This window comes from Pelophylax lessonae (genome assembly GCF_965119305.1).
Source record: "Pelophylax lessonae genome assembly, chromosome: 4".
Classification (NCBI taxonomy): domain Eukaryota; kingdom Metazoa; phylum Chordata; class Amphibia; order Anura; family Ranidae; genus Pelophylax; species Pelophylax lessonae.
This window is the reverse complement of record NC_138771.1, coordinates 396,289,276-396,313,640: the sequence shown is the minus strand read 5'-3', so window position 1 is coordinate 396,313,640 and position 24,365 is coordinate 396,289,276.

The following is a 24,365-nucleotide window of genomic DNA, read 5'->3' as shown; positions in this document are numbered from 1 at the left end:
GTGTGTGCACTATCCTCAGAAGTTCAGACTGCAACAGGAACAATATGCTGCTCCACAAGTGGTGTTAACCCTCCTATGTGGGGGTGGGACAGAATAAATGTGTTATAATTAGAGTTGAGCGGACACCTGGATGTCCGTGTTCGGCGGGTTCGGCCGAACTTGAAAAAAAAGTCCGGGTCCGTGTCCCGGACTTTTTCCGAACTTTACCCGGACACCAACCCCATTGAAGTCAATGGGGACCCGAACTTTCAGGCACTAAAATGGCTCTAAAACACCAATGGAAAGGGCTAGAGTGCTGCAAATGGCAGCAAAACGTAGTTAAGAGCATGGCGAGTGCTCTGCAAACAAATGTGGATAGGGAAATAACTTAAAACAACAAAAAAAAAAACAGAAAAATAAAACAATGTTCTTCATCTCTGAAGGACGAGGCCCATATGGAGAAGGAGGGAGGTTGAGGTGGTGGTGGGTGTGGCGGTGTCATAGGCATGCGCACAGGGTGTGCCGGGTGTGCCTGGGCACACCCTAATCACCTAGGGCACATTAGCATTATCGCTCTGTTTGCCAGTGAGGAGATGGGAAAGATCTCCCTCGGACCTGCTCTGCCATAAGAGAAGTGCCACACACTTCTATTTCACTTTGCCAGCAGGGAGAGTGATGTACCGGGGCCATGTACATGTAGGCAAACACATGCATGTGTATTTAAACTTTGGGGTGCACACCCTAATGCAATAGGCTGCGCACACCTATGGGCGGTGTAGGTGGAAGCTGCGGTGGAGGAGGACAAGGTAGCCAACACTGCTTTTTTCAGTCATTTTAAATGAGGGTACACCCCAAAAGAGTGAGAAAGAGCAAAAATAGAACAATGGCTGGGTAAGGTTGGTATCCATCTCTATTCTGCACAAGGTACGGAAAAGTCCTGTGGGATCCATGCCTGGTTCATTTTAATGAACGTGAGCTTGTCCACATTGTCTCTGGACAGGCGGCTGCGCTTGTCTGTGATAACGCCCCCAGCCATGCTAAATACATGTTCAGATAATACACTGGCTGCAGGGCACGCCAGCACCTCCAAGGCGTAAAGGGCAAGCTCAAGCCATGTGCCCAATTTGGAGACCCAGAAGTTGAAGGGGGCAGACCCGTCATTCACTACATGTAGGCGTGTGCACACATACTGCTCCACCATGTTGTTGAAATGCTGCCTCCTGCTAAGGCGTTCCATATGAGCTGCTGGTGCTGCTGTTTGTTGTGGCGTGCTGACAAAGCTTTTCCACATTTCGGCCATGCTAACCCTGCCTTCTGAGGTGCTGGCGGTGCCCTGGTTGCATTGGCGACCTCTTCCTCCTCCTCCTCCTCTGCCTTGGCCTTGTGCTTCCACTGTGGCCCCGCTGTCAGGTGGGAATGCCAGCAGCATCGCGTCTACCAGCGTGCGCTTGTACTCGCGCATCTTGCGATCGCGCTCCAGTGAGTGAATTAAGGACGTACGTTGTCCTTGTAACGGGGATCCAGCAGCGTGGCCACACAGTAATCAGCACAAGTTAGAATGTGGGCAACTCGGCGGTCGTTGTGGAGACACTGCAGCATGTAATCGCTAATGTGTGCCAGGCTGCCCAGAGGCAACGAAAGGCTGTCCTCTGTGGGAGGTGTATCGTCTGTGTCCTCTGTATCCCCCCAGCCACGCACAAGTGATGGCCATGAGCTGGCCTGGGTGCCACCCTGCTGTGAACATGGTTCCATCTCCTCCTCCTCATCCTCCAGAACTGTGCCCCTGCTGGACAATTGTGTCCCTGGCGTTTGTGTGTGCAGGAACCCACCCTCGGAGCCCCTTGAGAATGACTGCCCTGAAAGCCTTGGAAATGTTACCTCTTCATCCTCCTCCTCCTCATCCTGTGCCACATCCTCTTCCATCATCGCCCAAATCGTTTTTTGAAGGAGGCATAGAAGTGGGATAGTTAAGCTGACAACGGCGTCATCGGCACTGGCCATGTTGGTGGAGTACTCAAAACAGTGCAACAAGGCACACAGGTCTCAAATGGAGGCCCAGTTATTGGTGGTGAAGTGGTGCTGTTCTGCAGAGCGACTCACACGTGCGTGCTGCAGCTGAAACTCCACTATGGCCTGCTGCTACTCACACAGTCTTTCCAGCATGTGCAAGGTGGAGTTCCACCTTGTGGGCACGTCACATATGAGGCGGTGCGCGGGAAGGCCGAAGTTATGCTGCAGCGCTGACAGGCGAGCAGCAGCAGGGTGAGAACGACGAAAGTGCGCACAGACGGCACGCACTTTCTGCAGCAGCTCTGACATATCGGGGTTATTTTTAAGGAACCTCTGCACCACCAAATTCAGCACATGCGCCAGGCAAGGGATGTGCGTCAAACCAGCTAGGCCCAGAGCTTCTATGAGATTTCGCCCGTTATCGCACACCACCAGGCCGGGCTTGAGGCTCACTGGCAGCAACCACTAATTGTCTGCTGTTCCATGCTCCTCCACAACTCCTGCGCGGTGTGTGGTTTTTCCCCCAAACAGGCAAGTTTTAAAACTGCCTGCTGTCGTTTACCCCTGGCCGTGCTGAAGTTGGTGGTGAAGGTGTTACGCTGACCGGATGAGGAGGCGGTAGAGGATGAGGAAGCGGAGTAGGAGGAGTTAGGAACAGGAGGCAAACTGAAGCGCCCTGCAATCCTCGGTGGTGGAAGGACATGCGCCAAATTGCTATCCGCCTCAGGCCCAGCCGCCACTGCATTTACCCAGTGTGCCGTCTCCACCAGACGGAATGACAGCATTTCAAAGGCCAAGAATTTTGAAATGCTGGCATTCAGGGCCAGGGATCGCGGGTGGGTAGGGGAGTACTTCCTCTTCCTCTCAAGTGTTTGGGAGATGGAAAGCTGAACGCTTCCACGGGACATTGTGGAGATGGTTGGTGACCCAGGTGGTGGTGTTGCTGACAGATCGTCTGTTTGCGGGGTGGCAGGTGCCGGTATCACTACAGATGTGGATGGAGAGGCTGAGACTGCAGCAGAAGAGTAAGCAGGAGGAGCCAGAGACCTTTCTTGGTTTTGAAGGTGTCTACTCCACTGCAGCTCGTGCTTTGCACTTAGATGCCTGATCATGCAGGTTGTGCTCAGGTTGAGAAGGTTTATGCCTCGCTTCAGGCTCTGATTGCACAGGGTGCAAACCACTCTTGTCCTGTCATCAGCACATTTTCTGAGGAACTTCCACGCTAGAGAACTCCTTTGAGCTGGCTTTGGTGTGCTCGTTCCCTTGCTGCTTTGGGCAGTAGCAGGCGTAGTGTCTAGGGCACGGCCGCTCCGCTTCTGCACCCTGCTCCCTCTTCTGCTGTGCTGGTGGCTCTGTGCGACCACCGCCTCTTCCTCCAAACTACTCAGGTCACCTGCATGACCTTCATTCCATGTGGGGTCGAGGACCTCATCGTCCTCCACATGATCTTCCACCCAGTCTTCACCCCTGCCTTCCTTGTCGGTCTCCACAATTCTGAATGCCGCAGCAGTTGGCACCTGCGTTCCGTCATCATCGGATACGTGCTGCGATGGTCCTTCCATGTACTCATCTTGAGAAATAAGTGGTTGGGCATCGCTGCACTCAATCTCTTCCACTTCTGGGGCATGGCTTGGTGGATGGCCCTGGGAAACCCTGCTGACAGAGTCCTCAAAAAGAAGAAGAGACTGCTGTATGACTTGGGGCTCAGACTGCTTGCCTGATTTGCAAGGGGGTGAGGTGAAAGACGGTTGGACATTGGCTGCAAGTGCCAACTCTGACCTTTCTGCAGTAGACTGGGTTAATGAGAGGTCTGGCACGCTTTTTCTTTCCCATTGGATGATCATCATCAGAAACATCAAACACTATCTCCTCATCCTCACTATCATTGGAGGAGACATCCTCACAATCCCAGTTTTGGGATGTGACAATGGCACGTACCCTGGCTTTACTAACAGGTTTACGTCCCTTTCTTTTCCTTAAGGCATTAATTGATTTGGTCATGAGGGCCGCACACCGCTCTTGCAAATCATCAGCCCTACTAGCAGTTGAACGCACACACTCTGAAGCAACTGCTAGCTGGTCTTTCAATAACTTAACTTCTGCCTCTGCCTTCTCCCTTCTCTGTGATTCTGTATAGAGAGCATGAAGAAAATACCAGCCCACTGTGGAAACTGTCCTCTTCTCTGCTTTACTTAAATCCAACCCCTTAAGGCTAAAATCTACAAAATGATCTGAGATTTTATCACCCCAAGTCTTATTCAAAGGAGAAGCATACTTTGCAAATTCTTTAGCAATAGACTCCCACTCATTGTCTCAGGCCCAGATAGGTAAACTGCACATTTCCTTCTGGACACCAGAAACCTCTGCAGCCTTGCTTTTCCTAAACAGCTTACGCAGCATTTTTTACCTAGCACAAGCTACACAACACACCACAGAAAATAAACAGGTCTGTTTCAGTTGAATTTATAGCGCAATCCCGGCGAAGCCCCCAAATGTTTTGCGTGCGTTTCTAGCAACGTTACTTTGCGGTACAACCAAGGAAACTTAGACCTTTGTGATGTATAAATGTGCTTTTACTATGCAAAAACAATCTGTACATACAAAACTATTACAATATTCAGGAGCATAATACAAGACTAGCAGATACAGATAAAGATAAAGCAAATATACTTAGCTAAAAGAAGTTTGCAGCCATGGAGTCCCGTTTGCTTTCGCACATGGCACAGAGAAAAGTCAGTAGTCATCGCTTCATGGATGTTTCGTTTGAGACTGACTTCTTGCAGCTTTGAGCAGTCATTTAGACTTGTGATTAAGGAATATACCATTCCCCCAAACCAACACCATTTGTCCTGAGGACAAAAGGGCTGTTTATCCATTGTACAGTGACTTTGAAGGGGGGGGGGAGTTAGGCTTGGCCAAACTTCCTTCCAATACCTTTACAAAAGAAAGGTATCATTTAGTGAGCCACTGTTAAATATGCAATTTCCACAACAACTTGCCACCTGCTCATCAGTACCCATCACTACTCATCAGTACCTATCACCTATCAGTATCAGTACTGATCATCCGTACCCATCAGTACAGTATCAGTATCAGTACTACTCATCAGTACCCATCACCTGCCCATCAGAGTACCTGAGTACCTGTCACCTGCCTATCGGAGTACTCGAGTACCTGTCACCTGCCCAGCAAAGTACCCGAGTACCTGTCACCCTTCATACAGCCACCATGTCCAAGTCCAAAAAGGTTTATATACATCCTCCGTTTAAACCTAAATACCGGTGTTATGGCAGAAAGCTGCCATAACCCTGGTATTTTTTTAAACGGTGGGCGGTTGGGTTTCCGATAAGGGTGGTCCCAGCGGAGGATTCGCCGCGGGATCACCCTTCCGGGATGGCGGAAGAGGTGCCCCCCCCTCCCGCCGCATTCCGGTCCTTCTCCCTGCTTACCGGACCCGCCGGCAGCGGGGAAAATTATCCGGTCCCGGATCCTCACAGACAGGATGTCGAGTGAGGGCAAGCTTGCCCTCACTCGACTCTATGGTCTTGGAGGACCGGAGCTACGGCAAATGTCGTTGCCTAGCAACCGGTTTAAAGGTCCCTTTTTTTTTATTTTATTTTATTTTATTTTTTTTTCTATCTTTTAGGGTACTTGTGAGATCTGAGGACTTTTTGACCCCAGATCTCACAAAAAAGAGGTCCTGTCGTGCCTTTTTCTATTACAAGGAATGTTTAGATTCCTTGTAATAGAAATAACAATGATCAATTTTTTTTTTTTTTTTAAAAACGGTGTAAAAATAAAAAATATTAAATAAAATAAATAGTAAAAAAAAAAAAAAAATTAAAGCGCCCTGTCAACGTGAGCTCGCACGCAGAAGCGAACGCATACAGAAACCCCGCCCACATATGTCAGTGGTGTTCAAACCACACATGTGAGGTATCGCCGCGATCGTTAGAGCAAGAGCAATAATTTGAGCCCTAGACCTCTAACTCTAAGATGGCAACCTGTAGAAATTTTTAAAGTGTCGCCTATGGGGATTTTTAAGTACCAAAGTTTGTCGCCATTCCGTGAGCGTGCGCAATTTTGAAGCATGACATGTTGGGTATCTATTTACTCGGCGTAACATTATCTTTCACATTATGGAAAAAAATTGGGCTAACTTTACTGGTTTCTTATTTTTTAATTCAAAAAAGTTAATACGGTGTGATAAAAAATAATGCAATAATCTCCATTTTATTCTCTAGGGTCTCTGCTAAAAATATATATATAATGTTTGGGGGTTCTAAGTAGTTTTCTAGCAAAAACAACCGATTTTAACTTGTAAACACCAAATGTCAAAAATAGGCCTAGGCAAGTGGCTAGGATGCATGATGGTGCTCCTTGGATGTTGTGCCCCTCTATATGGCTAGGCTGTGAAAAAGTCTCACACATGTGGTATTGCCATACTCAGGAGGAGTGGCAGAATGTATTTTGGGGTGTCATTTTTGCTGTGTACATGCTATGTGTTAGGAATATCCTATAAATTGACAACTTTGTGTAAAAAAAAAGTTTTTATTTTTTTCCCCACATTTTCCAAAAACTTGTGGAAAAAAATGACATGTTCAAACGACCCATAATGCCTCATAGAATATACGTTGGAGTGTTTGCTTTCCAAAATGGGGTAATTTTGTGGACTTTTCCATTGTATTGGTGCTCTAGGGCCTTCAAAAGTGTGATAGGTAGTAAGAAAGTTTTATGTGTATTTATGCTCCTAGAATGCCTGAAGGTGCTACTTGGATGTGGAGTCTCTTTTTGTGGCCAGGCTGTGTAAAAGTCTCACATATGTGGTATCACCATACTCAGGAGGAGTAGTAGAATGTATTTTGGGGTGTCATTTTTGCTGTGTACATGCTATGTGTTAGAAATAGCTTATAAATTGACAACTTTGTGGGAAAAAAAAAAAGAAAAAAAAATAGTTTTCTTCATTTTCCCAAGAATTGTGGGAAAAAATTATAACTTCAAAAAACTCACCATGTCTCTTACTAAATATCTTGGACTGTCTACTTTACAAAAAGGGGTCATTTGGGGGGTATTTGTACTGTTCTGACATTTCAGGGCCTCAAGAAAGGAGATAGGCCGTCAGTACATCTGGTGTGATCAATTTTCAGTAATTGGTACCATAGCTTCTAGACTCAATAACTTTCACACAGACTAAATAAAATACACTAATTTGGGGTAATTTTACCAGAGATATGTAGCAGTATAAATTTTGGCCCAAATGTATGAAGAAAATTTAATTTTTTGCAAAATTTTATAATAGAAACTAAAAAAAAGTGTTTTTTTTTTTTTTTCAAAATGTTTGCTATTTTTTTCTTTTATCACGAAAAAAAAAAACCCCAGTTGTGATCAAAAACCACCAAAAGAAAGCTCTATTTGTGTGAAAAAAATGATAAAAATTTTGTTTGGTTACAGTGTAGCATGACCGAGCAATTGTCATTCAAAGTGTGAGAGTGCTGAAAGCTGAAAATTGGTCTGGGCAGGAAGGGGGTCTAACTGCTCTGTATGGAAGCGGTTAAATAAAAATCCTCCACCTGATGTACGTGTTCCCTTAGAGCTGTGGAAATTCTTCACTGCTCCCGCACCCTCCACGAAAGGCATCTCCCTCTTTTATAATTTTTTGGGCAAAAAATGTCATTTTATAAAACACCGCACATGACCGCATGGGAAGGGGAGCTTCAATCGTCCTTCTCCGAAGCACAATGGAAATTAATTATTCGCACTTCTTACAAAGCCACTCAATGTGTTAACCATTAGGAACAGGCCCAAAAGATCCTCACATGCTGGTACTTGACGCCATATCGCTTATCCAAAATTTACGACACCCAAAGCCCTCTATGCTGGCGCAATTGTGATCAGGTCGGAACGATTACTCACTGCAAGGGACTAACTAGCTTCTGGAGAAGGATTTTTGAGGTTCTTTCCAACGTTACTGGTGTATTTATTGCACCCAACCCTGCTATGGCCCTTCTTTCATTGGGTTTAGAGATGATACCACCCTGTATGAGAACGGTTTATGTACATACTCTGATTGCTGCTAGAACTGTTATTGCAAAATACTGGAAACAGTCCACTGCACCTTCTCACCTGGAAGTTGTACGTATGGTAAATTTGCAGTGCTCTTTAGAAAAGGCCCACGCTTACTCAACACTACGAGGGCACAAGTTTCATAAACAGTGGCAAGTTTGGTTGCATAGCCAATATTTTACACCCTCATGTTAATGCATTTCTGTTTATCCGGCCCTCCTAGTCTATAATTTTGGACTGAATGTTGGTTTAACCTCGAGTATATGTTATATTATACTACCCTGTTCCTCTTCTGATATGTTGACGTTATTGATATGCCATTTGTTCCAACTCCATTCAACGTTCATTGTTTGCATATTATACCTTGTACGGATTTTCTTCTGTTTGTTTTTGCCTTTTTCTTTTGGAAATCTCAATAAAAACTATTGCAAGTAAAATTGATGTATAATGATTCAAATGAATCTCATACACAAAAGCTAGACAGCAAAAATAGTATAATTTAGGTAAGTAGAAATTTACCTTGGATGTCTCAAAAATGGATTTATCCAACTGGAGGCGGATACCTCAAGGGCCAGTATATACAATCTGAGTCTTATTATCTACCAATATGTTGTTTGGTGTACTATGGTGAGTTTTAAACAAGGCATCTAGAAAGAATATGGATGAGACTCCATTACTGATAGATAAGAAAAATACCCCAAGCCCTATGATGGTGGGGAGACAAAATATACATATATACAAAAGATCATACATAGTATGTAGGTCGTTGAAGGAATATAGATCAGAGTGTATCTTCTAAAAGGTTAATTAAACAAAATCCTCAAATAGAGGGTCTGGATACCATTTGGCATGGAAAAGGTCCAGAAAGGGCTCTACCATCACCAGTGACCTCCCAGTAGACAAGGAGGAGGAAAAGGCCCTTTGTCTGGAGGTACAATGAAAAAAAGATATGGAAGTATACACACAGGTAATATATAGTGTAGCAAGAAGTGAGATAGGTTCCCACAAAGGGACCAAAATCGGCATATAAACAACAATAAGAACTTCCCTATACATACTAGGCCATAAACACTCCTCACATGTGCCACCCTAAGTGTTGGTATCAGGAGAGGCCTATAAATACTCCCTGCCAAACCGAGCAAATGACCGGCGCGTGTCAAACAAACTGCGCCGGTCAATGACGTCACTGGAAGTGGTGTCAGTAACTGCTCGGGATGGTGTGCGTTCCAAAGAGAGGGTGCAGAAAACCGGATGCGCCGCCTCCAGGGAAGTGACCAAATTGCCTGCCCCAAACCATCCACAGAGAAACTAAAGGGAGGAGAGAGGTGGGAGAGGTCCCTTCCGAAGCAGGTGAGAACACACCCCCAGGAAGGAGGGGAGACTTACCTGTTGGAGATGCATATGCCCACCCAAAAAAGCCACCCAGGGCTGAAGAGTGGCATTAACACATCCAAACCATGGTCAAGCATATGGCACAATTAACATTGTACAGTTGACATCTCCATCTTCCCTTCCCATGCTTCTATGTACCCATTGTCTTATTATATGATGTTACATTCATCATATATAGGTAGGTTTTCTATGGTTAAGATCAGATTATTCTGAGTGTGTAGATTGTTATTTCAGCACACGCAAGGATATGTATAATTCTTTGTAATTTTTTTTGTACATATAATATACTTTTATCATTACGATAAATTGTATAATGTTAATTGTTCCATGTGCTTGACTGTGGTTTGGATGTGTTAATGCCACTCTTCAGTCAGTGGCGGAGCTAGACTTTTAAAACAGGGGTGGCAAAGGGGTGGCAAGATATTATTTTGGGGGGTCAATATACAAAGTGTCATTTAGTGTCAGATTTGTCCACCGCAATGTCGCAGTCCCTCTAATAATCGCTGATCGCTGCCATTACTAGTAAAAACAATTAAAAAATAAAAAGTTCCATAGTTTGTAGATGTAATAACTTTTTTGCAAACCAATCAAAATACACTTAGGATTTTTTACAAAAAATATGTGGCAGAATAAATACATACAGGTGGCGGACAGAGCATGTGGACAGGATACAGGTGGCGGACAGGATACAGAATGCGGACAGGATGCAGTGGCAAACTGCCCCCCCCCAGGTGTAAAGAAAGATTTAGTGTCATTTCAAAACAAGAAAATACTTAAAACAGCAGCCAATTTACGCAATAATAATCCACAGCATTTGCATCAGTTTCTGCAACAATGATCCCCAGCAATGGTGCTAGCTTATTTAATAACCCCCAGCATTGATGGCAGTGACTGCGATCCCCATGTGAACTGGCTGCAGTGGTTAGCTCTCTGGGAGGTTAATTAACCACTTGAGCTCTAGAAGATTTTACCCCCGTCATGCAACGCTGTACCCAAATAAAATGTATGTAATTTTTTTACACAAAAAAAAAGCTTTCTGTTGAGGGTATTTGCATACCACTGGTGTGTGTTCGCTTTTATTATGTGAATGAAAAAAGAAAAAAACAATTTTGAAAAAAAAAATATTTTTTACTTTCTGCTATAAAACATCCAATAAAAAAAAAAAAAAATTCTTCCATAATTTAGACCAAAATGAAATCTGCTGTCTTTAGTAAAAAAATAAGTGTATATTAATGTGTTTGTATGGAAGCTAAAATGCCTACAAATGAGATGTATAATGGAATTTTTTATGTATACTAGAAATGGTGGTGATCAGCAACTTAGGGTCCTTTCACACGGTCCGCATCCGCTGACGTCCGTTCTACTCAGTGGGGAACGATCTGCCGATCCTCGCTGAGCAGGCGGATGACCGCTCCGTCTCTGCTCTGTGTGTGGAGACAGAGGTGTCAGATCCCCGCTGTCCTTTATGGGGGAATCGGATGAGAATGGACCGTCTGTCCATTCTCATCCGATCCCATCCGATCCGCTGGATGGATGGAAAATAGGGTTTCCATCCGTCCGGATTTCATGGATAGGATCGGAAGCGGAAAGCAGCGGGTGTCATCCGCTGCCCCTTAGGGATGCATGGAGCATCCAATCAGATCCAGATGAAAAATGTACAGGCGGATCTGATCAGATCATTCTTGTGAAAGGACCCTAATAGTGGGACTGTGATCCTGACACGGGCCTGACACTTTGTGGTAACTAACTTACTGCCACATCACCAGTGACACGTATACAGTGATCAGTGATAATACTATACACTGTCACTGTACTAATGGCACCGGCTAGGAAGGGGTTAACATCTAGGGGCAATCAAGGGGCTAATTGTGTGCCTAACAATGTGTAACGTGCTGCTTTTTACTACAGATCGATTTCTTTATTTTCTCTGCTTTGCAGGGAAAAGAAAGAAAAAGCGATCATTCCCTCTGTAAAGAGCCCTGTATTGATTGTCAACACAGAGCTCTGGGCTGTGATTTGACACAGCAGATCAGCAGGTCTCGGCCGTGAATCATTGGCTGAGATCTGTTGACAGTCTCTTGCTGTGTCAAATCACAGGGGAGTAGGTGGGTGGGGGCATGTGCCAGAAACCTTGAAACAGGCAGGGACGCACGCCTGTAGCTGACACCCCATCACATTACATATACTGCGACGGGTCAGCAAGTGGTTCATTGTTAATGATATTTGTAATATGCAGCATGAGGGGGTAATGTACTGCCACTGGTCATTGATGCATTAGTGACCGACCAGTGGCAGTAAATTAACCCCTATGTGCTGCATTAGTGGCACCAATGTTAGTGTTAACACTGACACTGGTGCCACTAATGCAGCAAATAGGGGTTAATTAACAGCCACTGGTCAGTCACTAATGCATCAGTGACCAGTGGAAATGAATTACCTCCTCATGCTGCATATTACAAATATCATTAACAATGAACCTCCCCACAGCCACAGTCTCTCTCTCCCCAAGCCCCCCCAAGCCCCCCCAATCCTAAGTATTGCTTACTTGTTCCTTACTAACTTGGTTCCTCCTTTGGCAGCCCTGGCAGCACACTCTTCTCCTCTGACTGAGTCCTCTCTCTCTCATCCCGCCGGCGCCGGCATCTCAGTGACGTCACGTCAGGGGGGAGTGTCTTTGCTGACAGGGAAGGGGAAGGGCTCTGCTGTGCTGTTCTAGGCTTGTGCCGAGTGCAGGAGGAGCGCACTCGGCACATCGTTGCAGGCTGCAGCTACATTGCGGATGGTGTGTAGTGTAGTCATCCACACACACACAGTGTACTCTGCGGACTGTGAGCACTTCACCTGCGCCCCCCTCCTCTAGTAAATGGTACTGCCCAGGGCGCTCCAGTCCCCTGTGATTCCTCCGCTCCGCCTCCCTCCCACTGCCTACCAGCTCTCCATGCGATCCGCCTCCCTCCGCAGCTCCTGTATGGCGATCCTCATCCCCTGTGATTCCTCCGCGGCGCTGCGGCACTGTCATGCACCCACCCACCCAGGATTGGGGTGGCAACAGGGGTGGCAAGGACTTCGTCTGGGGTGTCAATTGCCACCCCAGCTAACCCTCTGGCTCCGCCACTGTCTTCAGTGCTGGATGGCTTTTTTTTTTTTTACCTTCGTTACACCTAGTATGAGGCATTTACACACTGAAAGTGAACTACCAAGAGTGCTCAACAACGTCCTGGTAGTTCATTGAGAACTACAAGCTGAAAGCCGCAAAGGCGGTCGGTATTTTTAGTTCTCACATTCACAGAACCCTGTGAATGAATGATGTGGCCGGGTGGGCAGAGCCCCGCATGACTGTCCCTTTTTTTTTAACCAATTGCAAACTGTATACAGTACACATACAGCAGCAAGATGTCTTTCCTACATTGGATCCAGTATGGGTGTCGGCCGCTGATTGGTCGCCGGCACCCGACATTACCGAAGAGAGCCCTGTGTAGGTTAACAAACATCGGGCTCTTTTCTGACAGCAGGAAGTAAAAAACAGCACACACAGTAAGGGCTCTTTCACACGGTCCGCATTCCGTTGCGGACCGTGCTCTGCTCAGCGGGGATCGATCCGCCGATCCCTGCTGAGCCGGCGGATGACAATTCCGTCTCCGCACACAGTGCGGAAAGGGAGGTGTCAGAGCCGCGCTGCTCTCTTGTCCGCTCTCATCCGATCCCATCTGATCCGATCCCCTCGACGGATGGAAAATAGGGTTTCCATCCCTCCGGATTTCACGGACAGGATCGGATGCGGATGGCAGCGGGTGTCAGCGGACATGTCACCGCTGACATCCGCTGCTCCATAGGGCTGAATGGGGCATCCGATCAGATCCGCCTAAAAAACTGACAGGCGGATCTGATCGGAACGCCCGTGTGAAAGAGCCCTAACACATTGGCCACACATTTAACCCCATAATCGCCCTAGATGTTAACCCCTCCCCCGCCAGTGTCATTATTACAGTGACTGCATATTTATAGCACTGATCACTGTATTGGTGTCACTCGTTCCCAAAAAAATGTCAGGTGTTCGATTTGTCCACCGCAATATCGCAGACCTACTATTAGTCGCTGATCGCCACCATTACTAGTAAAGAAAAAAGTAAAATCAATAAAAAATACCATGAATATATCCCATAGTTCTTGGACGCTATAACTTTTGGGCAAACCAGTTAATATACGCTGATTGGGATTTTTTTTAACCAAAAATGTAGAATACATTTTGTCCTAAATTGATGAAATTAGATTTTTTTTTTTTTATTGAAAGTGTTTTAACCACTTGCCGACTGCCTAATGACTATCTACGTCGGCAGTCAGCCCCTCACAGGAAAAGTGTAGTACTATGTCGCAAGCCTGTGAGGCTCTAGGGAGCGAGCGTGCGCCGCTGGAGGCGCGCTCCAGCTCGCTCACGGACCCCCCCGCGCGCGTGTGAGCGGTGGACCCGATGTCCGCCGGTCACTCGCGATCGTCGGTTACACCGGGAGAAAAGCAGGCGGCTAATGTAAACAAAGCTGCCTGTCTTTCTCCCCTGTGTAATAGCAGAGATCATACGGTCCTGCTATGTAGGACCGTAGATCTCTGCTGTTACATGAAAAGCCACATCCAATCACAGTTAGAAGCACGCCCCTAAGGACACACTTAACCCCTCTTTCTCCAATAAAGTTACCAAAAGTATCGAAAATGTCAGTCAAGGGTCCAATCTGTCCGCCGCAATGTCGCAGTCCCGCAAAAAAAGTCGCAGATCGCCGCCATTACTCGTTAAAAAAAAAAACAATAAAAAATCACAAAAATCTTTCTCTTAGTTAGTAAACGCAATAACTTTTGCGCAAACCAATTTTGCGATTTTTTTACCAAACATATGTAGCAGAAAACAAATTGGCCTAAAATGTTAAAAAATTTAGATTTTTACAATTTTTGGGGGGGAATTTCATATAAAAAAAATGTGAAAAATATTGTTATTTTTGCAAAATTGTCGCTATTTTTTTGTTTATAGCGCATGATCAAAAAATCGCACAGGTGATCAAATACCACCAAAAGAAAGCTCTGTTTGTGGGAAAAAAAGGACGTCAATTTCATTTGGGTACAGTGTCGCACGACCGCGCAATTGTCTGTTAAAATCACGCAGTGCCGTATCGAAAATAGGCCCTGGTCAGGAAGGGGGTAAAATCTTCCGGGGCTTAAGTGGTTAAAGCTGAAAGCAAAAAATATTGTGTTTTTTTTATTTCTTTTATGGTCAGTCTTTTTTTGTTTAGAGCGCAAAAATAAAAAATGCAAATGTGATCAAATACCACCAAAAGAAAGTTTTTTTGTGGCAAAAAATACCTAAATTTAATTTGGGTACAGTTCTGCACGGCCGCACAATTGTCAGATAAAATAATGCAGTGCCATATCGCAAAAAATGGCCTGGTCATGAAGGGGGTAAAACCTTCTGGTCAAGTGGTTAAATTGTGACAGCGAGTAAGGGGGAGAAGATCTCCCACTCGCTGTAACAATTGGGGTTCGGGGGGGGGGGCTGGTTGGGTGTGGAGCCTACTGCATCTGTAATATGTTACAAAAGCTAAATTTATCCTTTAAGTAAAAATGAATGTGGGATTAATTTCTTAGTGAATAGATGTCTGTATCCGTCCTGGGTGGCTGTGAGTAGGTGCTGGTTTCAGGCGCAGCCACAATGGTGCAGTCCAGAGCTGGCAGGCAGGCACAGGGCTCACAATTAGAGAGACATCAGAGGCGTAACTAGAACCTTCAGGGTCCCAGGGCAAGAAACCATGAAGGGCCCCCCGGACCCCTGGCCGGGGGCCCTTCCCTTCAAGCCTGGGGCTCTTCCCACTGATCCTGGGGCCCTTTACTCCCATTGCGGGGCCCTTTATTACGGTCTCACAGCGGTACCCTTTCACAAATTCTGCAGTGGGCCCTCTTCCCACCATCTTGGGGCCTCCCCACAGTGGTGGAATGCCAGGGCCCGGTCGCAATTGTGACCTTTGCGATCCTGGAAGTTCCCCCACTGGTGTCAGTAGTTTTTATTTTTTTTGGTATTTTAATTGTATTATTTTTTATCATTTTATTTTATTTTTTTACAATGTGACTGACTGTGACTCTGTCCAAGCAGAAAAGGAAGGAGCTGGTAAATTACATATTTACTGACCCCTTCCTGGTTCTCTAATGTGACACATCCCCTGCAGGAGACGGGAGGGAGCACAGTGGGGGGGGGGGGGCAGCAAAGTAGGGGAGGGGGACCACACAGGGGCCCAGAGGCAGCAGAACACAAGGGAACTGGATAGGAGGGGCGGCGGGGGAAGCACACAGAGGAACCGATCTCCTCCATTTTCCTCCTGCAGATACAGGAGGAAAAAGGAGGACAGTGATTTCTCTACATGCTGCCCCCGCCGCCCCTCCTATCCAGGTGTACAGGGGAGCCGCACAGGCCCCTGGAGTATGGGGCCCGGTTGCAGTTGCAACCCCTGTAGTTACGCCCTTGAGAGACATGCTTATTTTATCTCCAGAAATGTGAGTGCATTACCTTTTTAATAAATTATTTACTCCATTGCTAGACTCTGCGGTCTTCTCTTGTTTCATGCTTTCAAGTCACTTCACTCTATACAGCTGGCTGCCTATCATGAGTAGCATTTTCCTTCAGGACTCCATGTATGGATTTATATGGTAGGCGGGTTCTCAGTCTGATAGTCGGGCAATGGAGTTCTATTCACTGGGTGGGTATCGGAAACGGCCCCCATCCATCTCTTGGGACGTGTGCTGGGCCAAGCTGTGAAGCTGATTGGGTAGGATCGAGTGTGTCCTCCATCTGCGAGGTGGATCAGATGTTATGGATGGGCCCTGGGCAGAGGTGGGCGGCTCCCTGTCTTAGTAGGGCAGTGTGGGGTGTATCAGGGTGTCAGCACTCCCCTCTGCTCTCCGGGTGATCGGTGGTTGGGCGGGAGGACGACAGAGCATTGCCGCCATGGGCTGCACGGTGAGTACCGAGGACAAAAAGCAGCTGTTCCACACACCCCGCACGTGCCCCCTTGCTGATAAAAAAGCAGAGCCTGGTACCGGTATAGCGGTTGCTGCCAGATAGATTGGATGGAGGAGAGCAGACACACATCCACTCTTCTCCTGGAAGTGACCTGTATGACATCACTTCCGGGTCCCTGTTGACAGTTTCCCTGGCCATCAAGGCCTGGAAAGCATGTAATGCAGTGCAATACATTACATTTAGTGGTCACCTATGTGATGAAAAAAAGTTAAATAAAAAATGAGTTACACCCAAGCACATAAAATCCCCCCAAAGATTTGAGGACCCCCCCTACATATATGCACATACAAACCTAAACGCACGCATCAAGGCGCCTACGCCTGAAAATGTAGATTACGATACACACATGTAACCAATAATAATTCTAGCACCAGATCACCTACGTAATGCTAAATAAAGCTTTTAAAAAAAAAAAACTGGCTCCTAATTTTTTTTTTAGCTTTTTAGATTCAAAGCAAATTTGTCAAGCCCTGTTGTAGCAGTTATGAATTTCAGTGCATCTCTTGTCCTGTGCCACCATCGTTCTTATATGAAACAGGCTGCCTCTTTCAGGTTCAGACTGCCACTCCCCGATGACAGCCCAGCTCCACTTACCGATTGATGTATCGCTCCTGCATTCTCACCTAGACAAAAATGGTAGGCGCGTTAGGGCCAGACAAAAAGGAAATCGATTAAAAGAGAAGCACTACGTTTTATGCAGTGAGTCCAGAAAGCTAAAGTGGTTCTGTATGTTTCTCAACTATGCAGTGAGGGGCTCCAGGGTTTGTCACGAATGGTGCTTTTCTTCTTTAAGTTTTTATAGTTATAAAATTTTGCAGAGGTAATTTTTCTCCATTGATGTGGGCTGATGAGGCGGCACTGGTAGTACCTGGTAGGTGAAACTGATTTGCACTGGTGGGCACTGGTAGGTGGCTCTGGTGAGCACAGATGAGGCGGCAGTGGCTCTCTGTTTGGGACCGATGTCCCTCTGACAGAAGCTGGTGATCTGCTTTTTTTTTTCCTTGCTGTCAGCGTGAGAGAAAAATAAGCCGATTATCGGCTCCGTTTACACCATGTAATCAGCTATCATTGCCTGACAGCTGATCATGTGGTAAGTGGCCTCATGGACTCACTGATCACAGAGCGAGCCGCGCATACTTTGCAGAGGGCACACAGGCAGCTCATGCACAGGAGGATGTACATGGATGCCCCCCTGGCAACTTAGGCCCGTGCCGTATTTCAGTTATAGCGTGGGCAGGAAGAGCTTAATAAAACAATCTGAGGGGAAAAATACATTTACAGCAATGGTAATTTAAAGTGACTGTGAAGGTGTGAATTTTATTTAAAATAACAAACGTAGTATATGTATCTGCTCTGCGCAATGGTTTTGCGCAGCAGCCACGATCCACCTCTTCTCTGGGGTCCTTGCTTTGTGCACCGGTATGAAGTCACGTTTGAACAGGAAGGGAACATCCCCAAACTGTTCCCACAAAGTTTGGAGCATGAAATTGTCCAAAATGTCTTGGTATGCCAACGTCTTAATAGTCCCCCTCACTGGAACTAAGGGGCCAAGCCCAACACCTGAAAAACAATCCCACACCATAATCCACCTCCACCAAATGATTTGGACCAGTGCACATAGCAAGGTCCATAAAGACATGGATGAGCGAGTTTGGGGTGGAGGAACTTGACTGGCCTGTACAGTCCTGACCTCAACAGTCAGAGTGGAGACTTTGAGCCGGGCCTTCTCGCCCAACATCAGTGCCTGACCTCACAAATGTGCTTCTAGAAGAAAGCTCAAAGATTCCCATAGACACACTCCAAAATCTTGTGGACAGCTTTTCCAGAAGAGTTGAAGCTGTTATAGCTGCAAAGGGTGGGCCAACTCAATATTGAAGCCTATGGTCTAAGAGTGGGATGCCATTAAAATTAATGTGTGTGTAAAGGTAGGCGTCCCAATATTTTTGGGTAATATATAGTGTATGTTTGTTATATTTTTTTCCCTCAAATTGCCTTATTACCACTTAAGAACCAGGCTTTTTCTGGCACTTTGTTCACACATAACAATCAGTTTTATTGGCTAGAAAATGACTTGGAACCTCCAAACATTGTATATATGAGGTCCTGGAAAATAAATTGATGGGTTTTGCAATTTTATATGTGTCACAGTATTTATGCATGGGTTTTTCAAACTCAATTTCTTTTACATTCATTGATGGACACAGCCCTTCCAAATCTGGACCGTTGGATTATATTGCCACCTAGAGGAGGAGTAGGACACTAGGCAGAAAAGAAACTTGGTACTGCCTATGGGCAGTCCCTTTTGGCATAAAACCCCCCTCTCTGCTATAAGCAATTCAGGTTTTTTTTTGCCTAGTGTTCAGGAGTAAGGACCTGGGACCTTTGGTTCCATAGCCTTTTTACTTTTTCCTGGTATTTTTTCCTGTGGATATCTTCAATCAACAGCAGGGATGGGCAATGGGCTTGATGATTTAGATCCAGTGGTCACCCCATTATGGCCAGCGTGCGCGCAGACCTTTAGCTAAATGCTGAGTCAGCCTGCAAAATGCCCCATTCTGGACTGGGGCTGGCCAGCAAATTAAAGGTCTTGCAGGAACACATAAAGTGCCTTTTTAGTCTGTGTCAGTGTTACCTTGGCCGACAGCCCCCCACTTTGGTGGTGAGGAGGATGTCACGGGAGCCTTACCCACACGATCCTCTAGATCGGTAAGTAGCTGCCTCCTCCCTGGACGTGGTGTGGGTGCAGGTACTGTGGATATGTGAATGCAGCGCTGCTTAAAAATATCAATATGAATAAATAAAATGTGTAAAAAACTGATGATCATATACTCATAATTATCATAAAATTATACAAACATATATTTCTAAAATCAAATGAATAGGATTAAATAAATATATTTTGTGCTTGAAATAAAGTCCATTAATAAATCCTTCCGGAGTGGTGTGTCCTTCCCCAATAATTATAAAGTGCTTGAGTGCTTGATCTGTGCTTTACATGGGGTTTCCCCCTTCAGATGTCTACTTACCACTAAGTAGATATAAGCAGGCATGAATGATTAGACTTTGCACTCCGCATCTCCAATAAGAGAAGGAAAGAATGTTGCTGGAAGATCAAGGTTCATTCCCCGTGTCCTCAAGGAAGCTTTGCAGCTAGCAGCTTTACTAAAAACACTTAATTTATTTATTTATTTATAGCACTGAGTGAGCACTTTTTCACTCAAATCCATAAGCGCAGGGTCCCTCAGTTCACATGGGTGCAGGTACTACCTTGAGTGGTTGGCCCTGTGGGGTTCCCCTCCACCCCTGCAAGCTCAGTCGGTCAGTTACCATGCCTCCTCAAACCCCCCCTCTTTCTCACCCTCATGGGCTCATCTCACCTGTAAATGGTCATGACTGGACAATGTCCTTTTGGTTTCGGCTGCAAGAGTCTGCTGTTGCTGGGGTACTACTGATTTGGCAGCAGGCTGGGGGGGGGGGGGGTGCGTGGCTCTGGGGACTGCCTTCCATTCGGCACCCAGGGACTCTGCCTGGGAGCCTTCCCCTCTACATTAGCAGTTCCCCCCCTCTTGCGGGTGTGCTGACCACACAGTCTGGCTGGCCGGCAATTGAGGTCACGGCTTCTCGGCCTACTGGAGCAGCAAAGTGGAGCCTGCCATGCTGCTTATGCACATTGCCCTCACACGCCTCCCGTGGCCATGTCTGATGGGTGGGGACTTTGCCTGTGAGCCTTTCCTTTTGGCTGCGGAACTGACTGGGCTTTCTTCTGGTGCCCCCCTCACCCCCATGGACCATGCTCTTGGGTGGGCTAACGATATATCAATATATTCCTTTTTTGCAGCCTTCACCAGGGGGTGGCATCCACCATGCTGGTTGTGGGCATTGCCCTTTCATGTATCTCTAGCCCCCTGGTAGCTTGGCGGCCATGTCTAGTGGGTAGAGCCAAGATAGGCGGGTGCTCACTGAGCTGCAGTGCCTGCCATGTTATTTGAGGGCACTGCCTTTATAGTAATGTCGCTTCTTCTGCTTAAGACCCCAGCACCCTTTTCTGGTGGGCGTGCTGAGGTAGGCAGTTGTTGGCTGGGTTGCGGTGCCTGCAATCTTTGTTGCGAAGTTAGCCCTTGCTATCTGGCATAGCTATCCCTGGTGGGCATCACCTGCTGACGGTGGCCGGGTACTTGGCAGGCTGTGACCTGATCTTTTGCCATTGACATATTATTCTTGCCTGTCAGCATGCCCCTTGCCACCTTCTGGGTGGGGCTAGGGGCAAAAGAGCTGTGCCCAATATCCCTTCGGCTCAGTATGAACCAGCTGCAGTTTTTGATTCTTGTGGCAGCATCTTGCTTTGGGGGGGGTGCTGATCTCTTCTGGTTATTGAGGGACCTGGGGTTGTATTACGTGTGTCCCCAGTGGCGCCTGCAGTCTGATTCCTCCATGAGTGAGGCTGCTACTCCTGGCAGTGCTGCTACGCAATCTGACCGCAAAAAAAAAAAGGCCCTGGTGGATGTGAAACGGGGAGCTCTGAATAGCCACCAGACATCTCTGTAGTCTCCAGATGCAACTATGCTGTCATGAAACTCTGGCACTGGTTCGCCCTGGTACGGGGTACATGACATAGTGGGCATACTTCCGAGCTTTCCCCTTTGGTACGCATGGGCTGAATTGGCTTATCCCACCTGTTTGAAATGGTTGCAAGGACTGGGAATGAAGCACCCTTTCCTCATTCAGGGTGTTACTCCAGGGAGGAGCCCATTTTGCAAATATGGTCCTCTCCTCCTATAGTGTATGTCCCCCCCATTGTTTCTAGGTCACTACAGCAACAGTGGTACTGTCAAGATGAAAATCTATTGAGGACTCTTAAAGACTTTTTTATATTATGTATTCATGTATCAGTATAGCAGTCTAGAGTCCCCTTTTAATCCCTGAATATATCTAAATATCGTAGTTTCAGAAATTCAGTCTTTAGTCTTATTATGTTGTCTTTTATTATGAATATGTGTCAACTTTAACATGAGATGTCCGGCCAAGAGAACTTCCCTAACTTTCCGGAATAACAGATAAACAAATATATATTGGCTTAGATAATGATAGTTCCAGTAACCGGCCATTAATTGCATATTATCCATCATTTTTAATTGTCATACGCCCTTCCTTCTCCTAGAGCAAGATGACCAAGACTTTGCTAAATAATCAACAAAGGCTGTATTATGGCTGTTAATGAAATAGTGTAATCTTGTATGACTATATTTTTGGGTCTATGCCCACCATAGACTTTACTGTGATAATTCCCTATAAAAGGATGTATCAAAAATGTATATGTCATCACATTCTCTATTTCTGTATGAGATGTGGTCCGTGCGCATGTAATCTCAGTAAAGCTTACCTGAACAGATGCAAACCTGATTGGCGTAGATTATTTCATGGCTCAAACTTAACATTTGAACCTAACATGAAATTAACATTTGGTGACCCCTCGAACCGTGTCTTTCTGACCGTATCGAAACCGCCGGTTCTCACCCCACAACAGGAGGGACAGCACAGAGGCCTCAGGTGAGAAAACATTTTTATTTCTCATGATGAAACTGTCTTTATCTGATGTGTGGTGGTGTGGCGGTTGGGGTAAGTGCGGCTACGAAAGGTAACACGTATCCTTAGAATTTAATTGCATTCTGTCTGTGTATGGTTACTTAGATTATTAAATGGTACCAATAGGAAATACTGTGTATGAAAAATATTATTTTCTAAAAAAATATTTTTTTAATTCTCCTTATTACAAGAAATGACAATATATATATATATATATATAAGGGACGATTTCAGCAGAGATATTAATATTTTCTGGAGTGTGTGTGTGTGTGGTGTTGAAAGACAAATGTGGAGGTATTAGGGCAGGTATTGCCTTAAACCCCAGTGTCTGTATAACCTGCTGAGTGTTCTTTGGATTAGGGAGTCAGAGAAAGACTAGCCTATATTCACTCGTTTAGGAGACATCCAAACGAGCAATAGAACAGATTAAAGACATGTCATAATAAGTACCGGTGTAATAAAGAAACGGAGTTCTTGATCCCAGAATCTCCAAATATTGTCATTTCTTAAAGTGGTAACGAGAAATAATAAAATGGGAAATTTAAGTGATAAGAATGTTTTGCCCATTATGCATGACTTAGGGCTTACAAAAACTAAAGCAAAAAAATTAATAAAAATAGCAAAGAAAACAGGCTTAAATGTTGCTAAATTACATTCAGATGCACCCATCGTTAAGATGATGGTGAGTGGTGATCCAGACGCCCTCAAACGTCATGTAAAGTGGTGCAGAATTACAAAAAAAGCGTATAAAGAGGATCCCTCTAAATGGTGGCCACCAGAGGGCTATTCTGAGTATGCCTAAAATTGATGCCTTGTTTAACTTGCTATTTAAAATGTCTGATTGTGGGGGAATTAAATGTCTAGCAGCACAGGAAGGAAAAATATATAGGTGAAGCCCCTCCCTATAATATATGTTCAGAAAAAGCTGCTTTAACAAATAGATGGTTTAAGAGTAATAGAAACTGTTTTATCAGGGAAAACGTAGTTTGCCGTAGTTGGCAGGACACTTTGAGGTTATTTTTTATATATAGAATTATAGATAATGAGAATTTACATTTTGCTCATAAGTCCCTGTATGAAAGGGAGCTCTGCTGCAAAATTTTGAAAATTGGCTACTTGCCAAGAAAGGGTTCAACAGTAAATATCTTCGGTCCCTTTATAGATATGGAATTTATTTTTACACAGAAAGGGTTACAGCAATTAGTGTGACCATTGGACCTTGTTGGCACCGAGCCAAAAGTTTTATATCAGATTAACTTTTTATCTGATTATAGTTTTTGAATGGTATTTTAGGGGTGTCCTCTATTGAAGGAGGGGAACCTCTGGTCAGGTTTTTGTAAAAATGACACGAGAAAAAAAAATGTTTTAGTTTTATAGTTTTATCTGATTTTAGCATACAAGTGGTATCTGATGTGCCATCTCTACTGATGGCCATACCATCTGATGCTATCCACTTTTATAGTGAAGTAATGCGTTTTTTTTTTAGCGTCCTAGTGGACGAGGAGACAAACCCATCTTAGTTTCTTGTTTTTCAGTCCGGGTAACTGACCTGGTGTAGAAATGCCCTTAAAAATAGGTGATGGAGGTTAGTATATAGCAAGGATAGGGAAAGTGTATGTCCCTTAGAAACCCCAAGAAATTAGGGCAATTGTAGAAGATCTCCCAAACATTGCCAAGAGTCTTAAAAGAAATGGTACAAAAGGTTGATGTGAATGGAGAAAACTCAGCAAGCTACATACAGTGGGTACGGAAAGTATTCAGACCCCCTTACATTTTTCACTCTTTGTTATATTGCAGCCATTTGCTAAAATCATTTAGGTTCATTCTTCTTCATCATGAATGTACACATAGCACCCCATACTGACAGAAAAACACAGAATTGTTGACATTGTTGCAGATTTATTAAAAAAGAAAAACTGAAATATCACATGGTCCTAAGTATTCAGACCCTTTGCTCAGTATTTAGTAGAAGCCCCCTTTTGATCTAATACAGCCAGGAGTCTTTTTGGGAAAGATGCAACAAGTCTTTCACACTTGGATTTGGGGATCCTCTGCCATTCCTCCTTGCAGATCCTCTCCAGTTCTGTCAGGTTGGATGGTAAACGTTGGTGGACAGACATTTTTAGGTCTCTCCAGAGATGCTCAATTGGGTTTAAGTCAGGGCTCTGGCTGGGCCATTCAAGAACAGTCACAGAGTTGTTGTGAAGCCACTCCTTTGTTATTTTAGCTGTGTGCTTAGGGTCATTGTCTTGTTGGAAGGTAAACCTTCGGCCCAGTCTGAGGT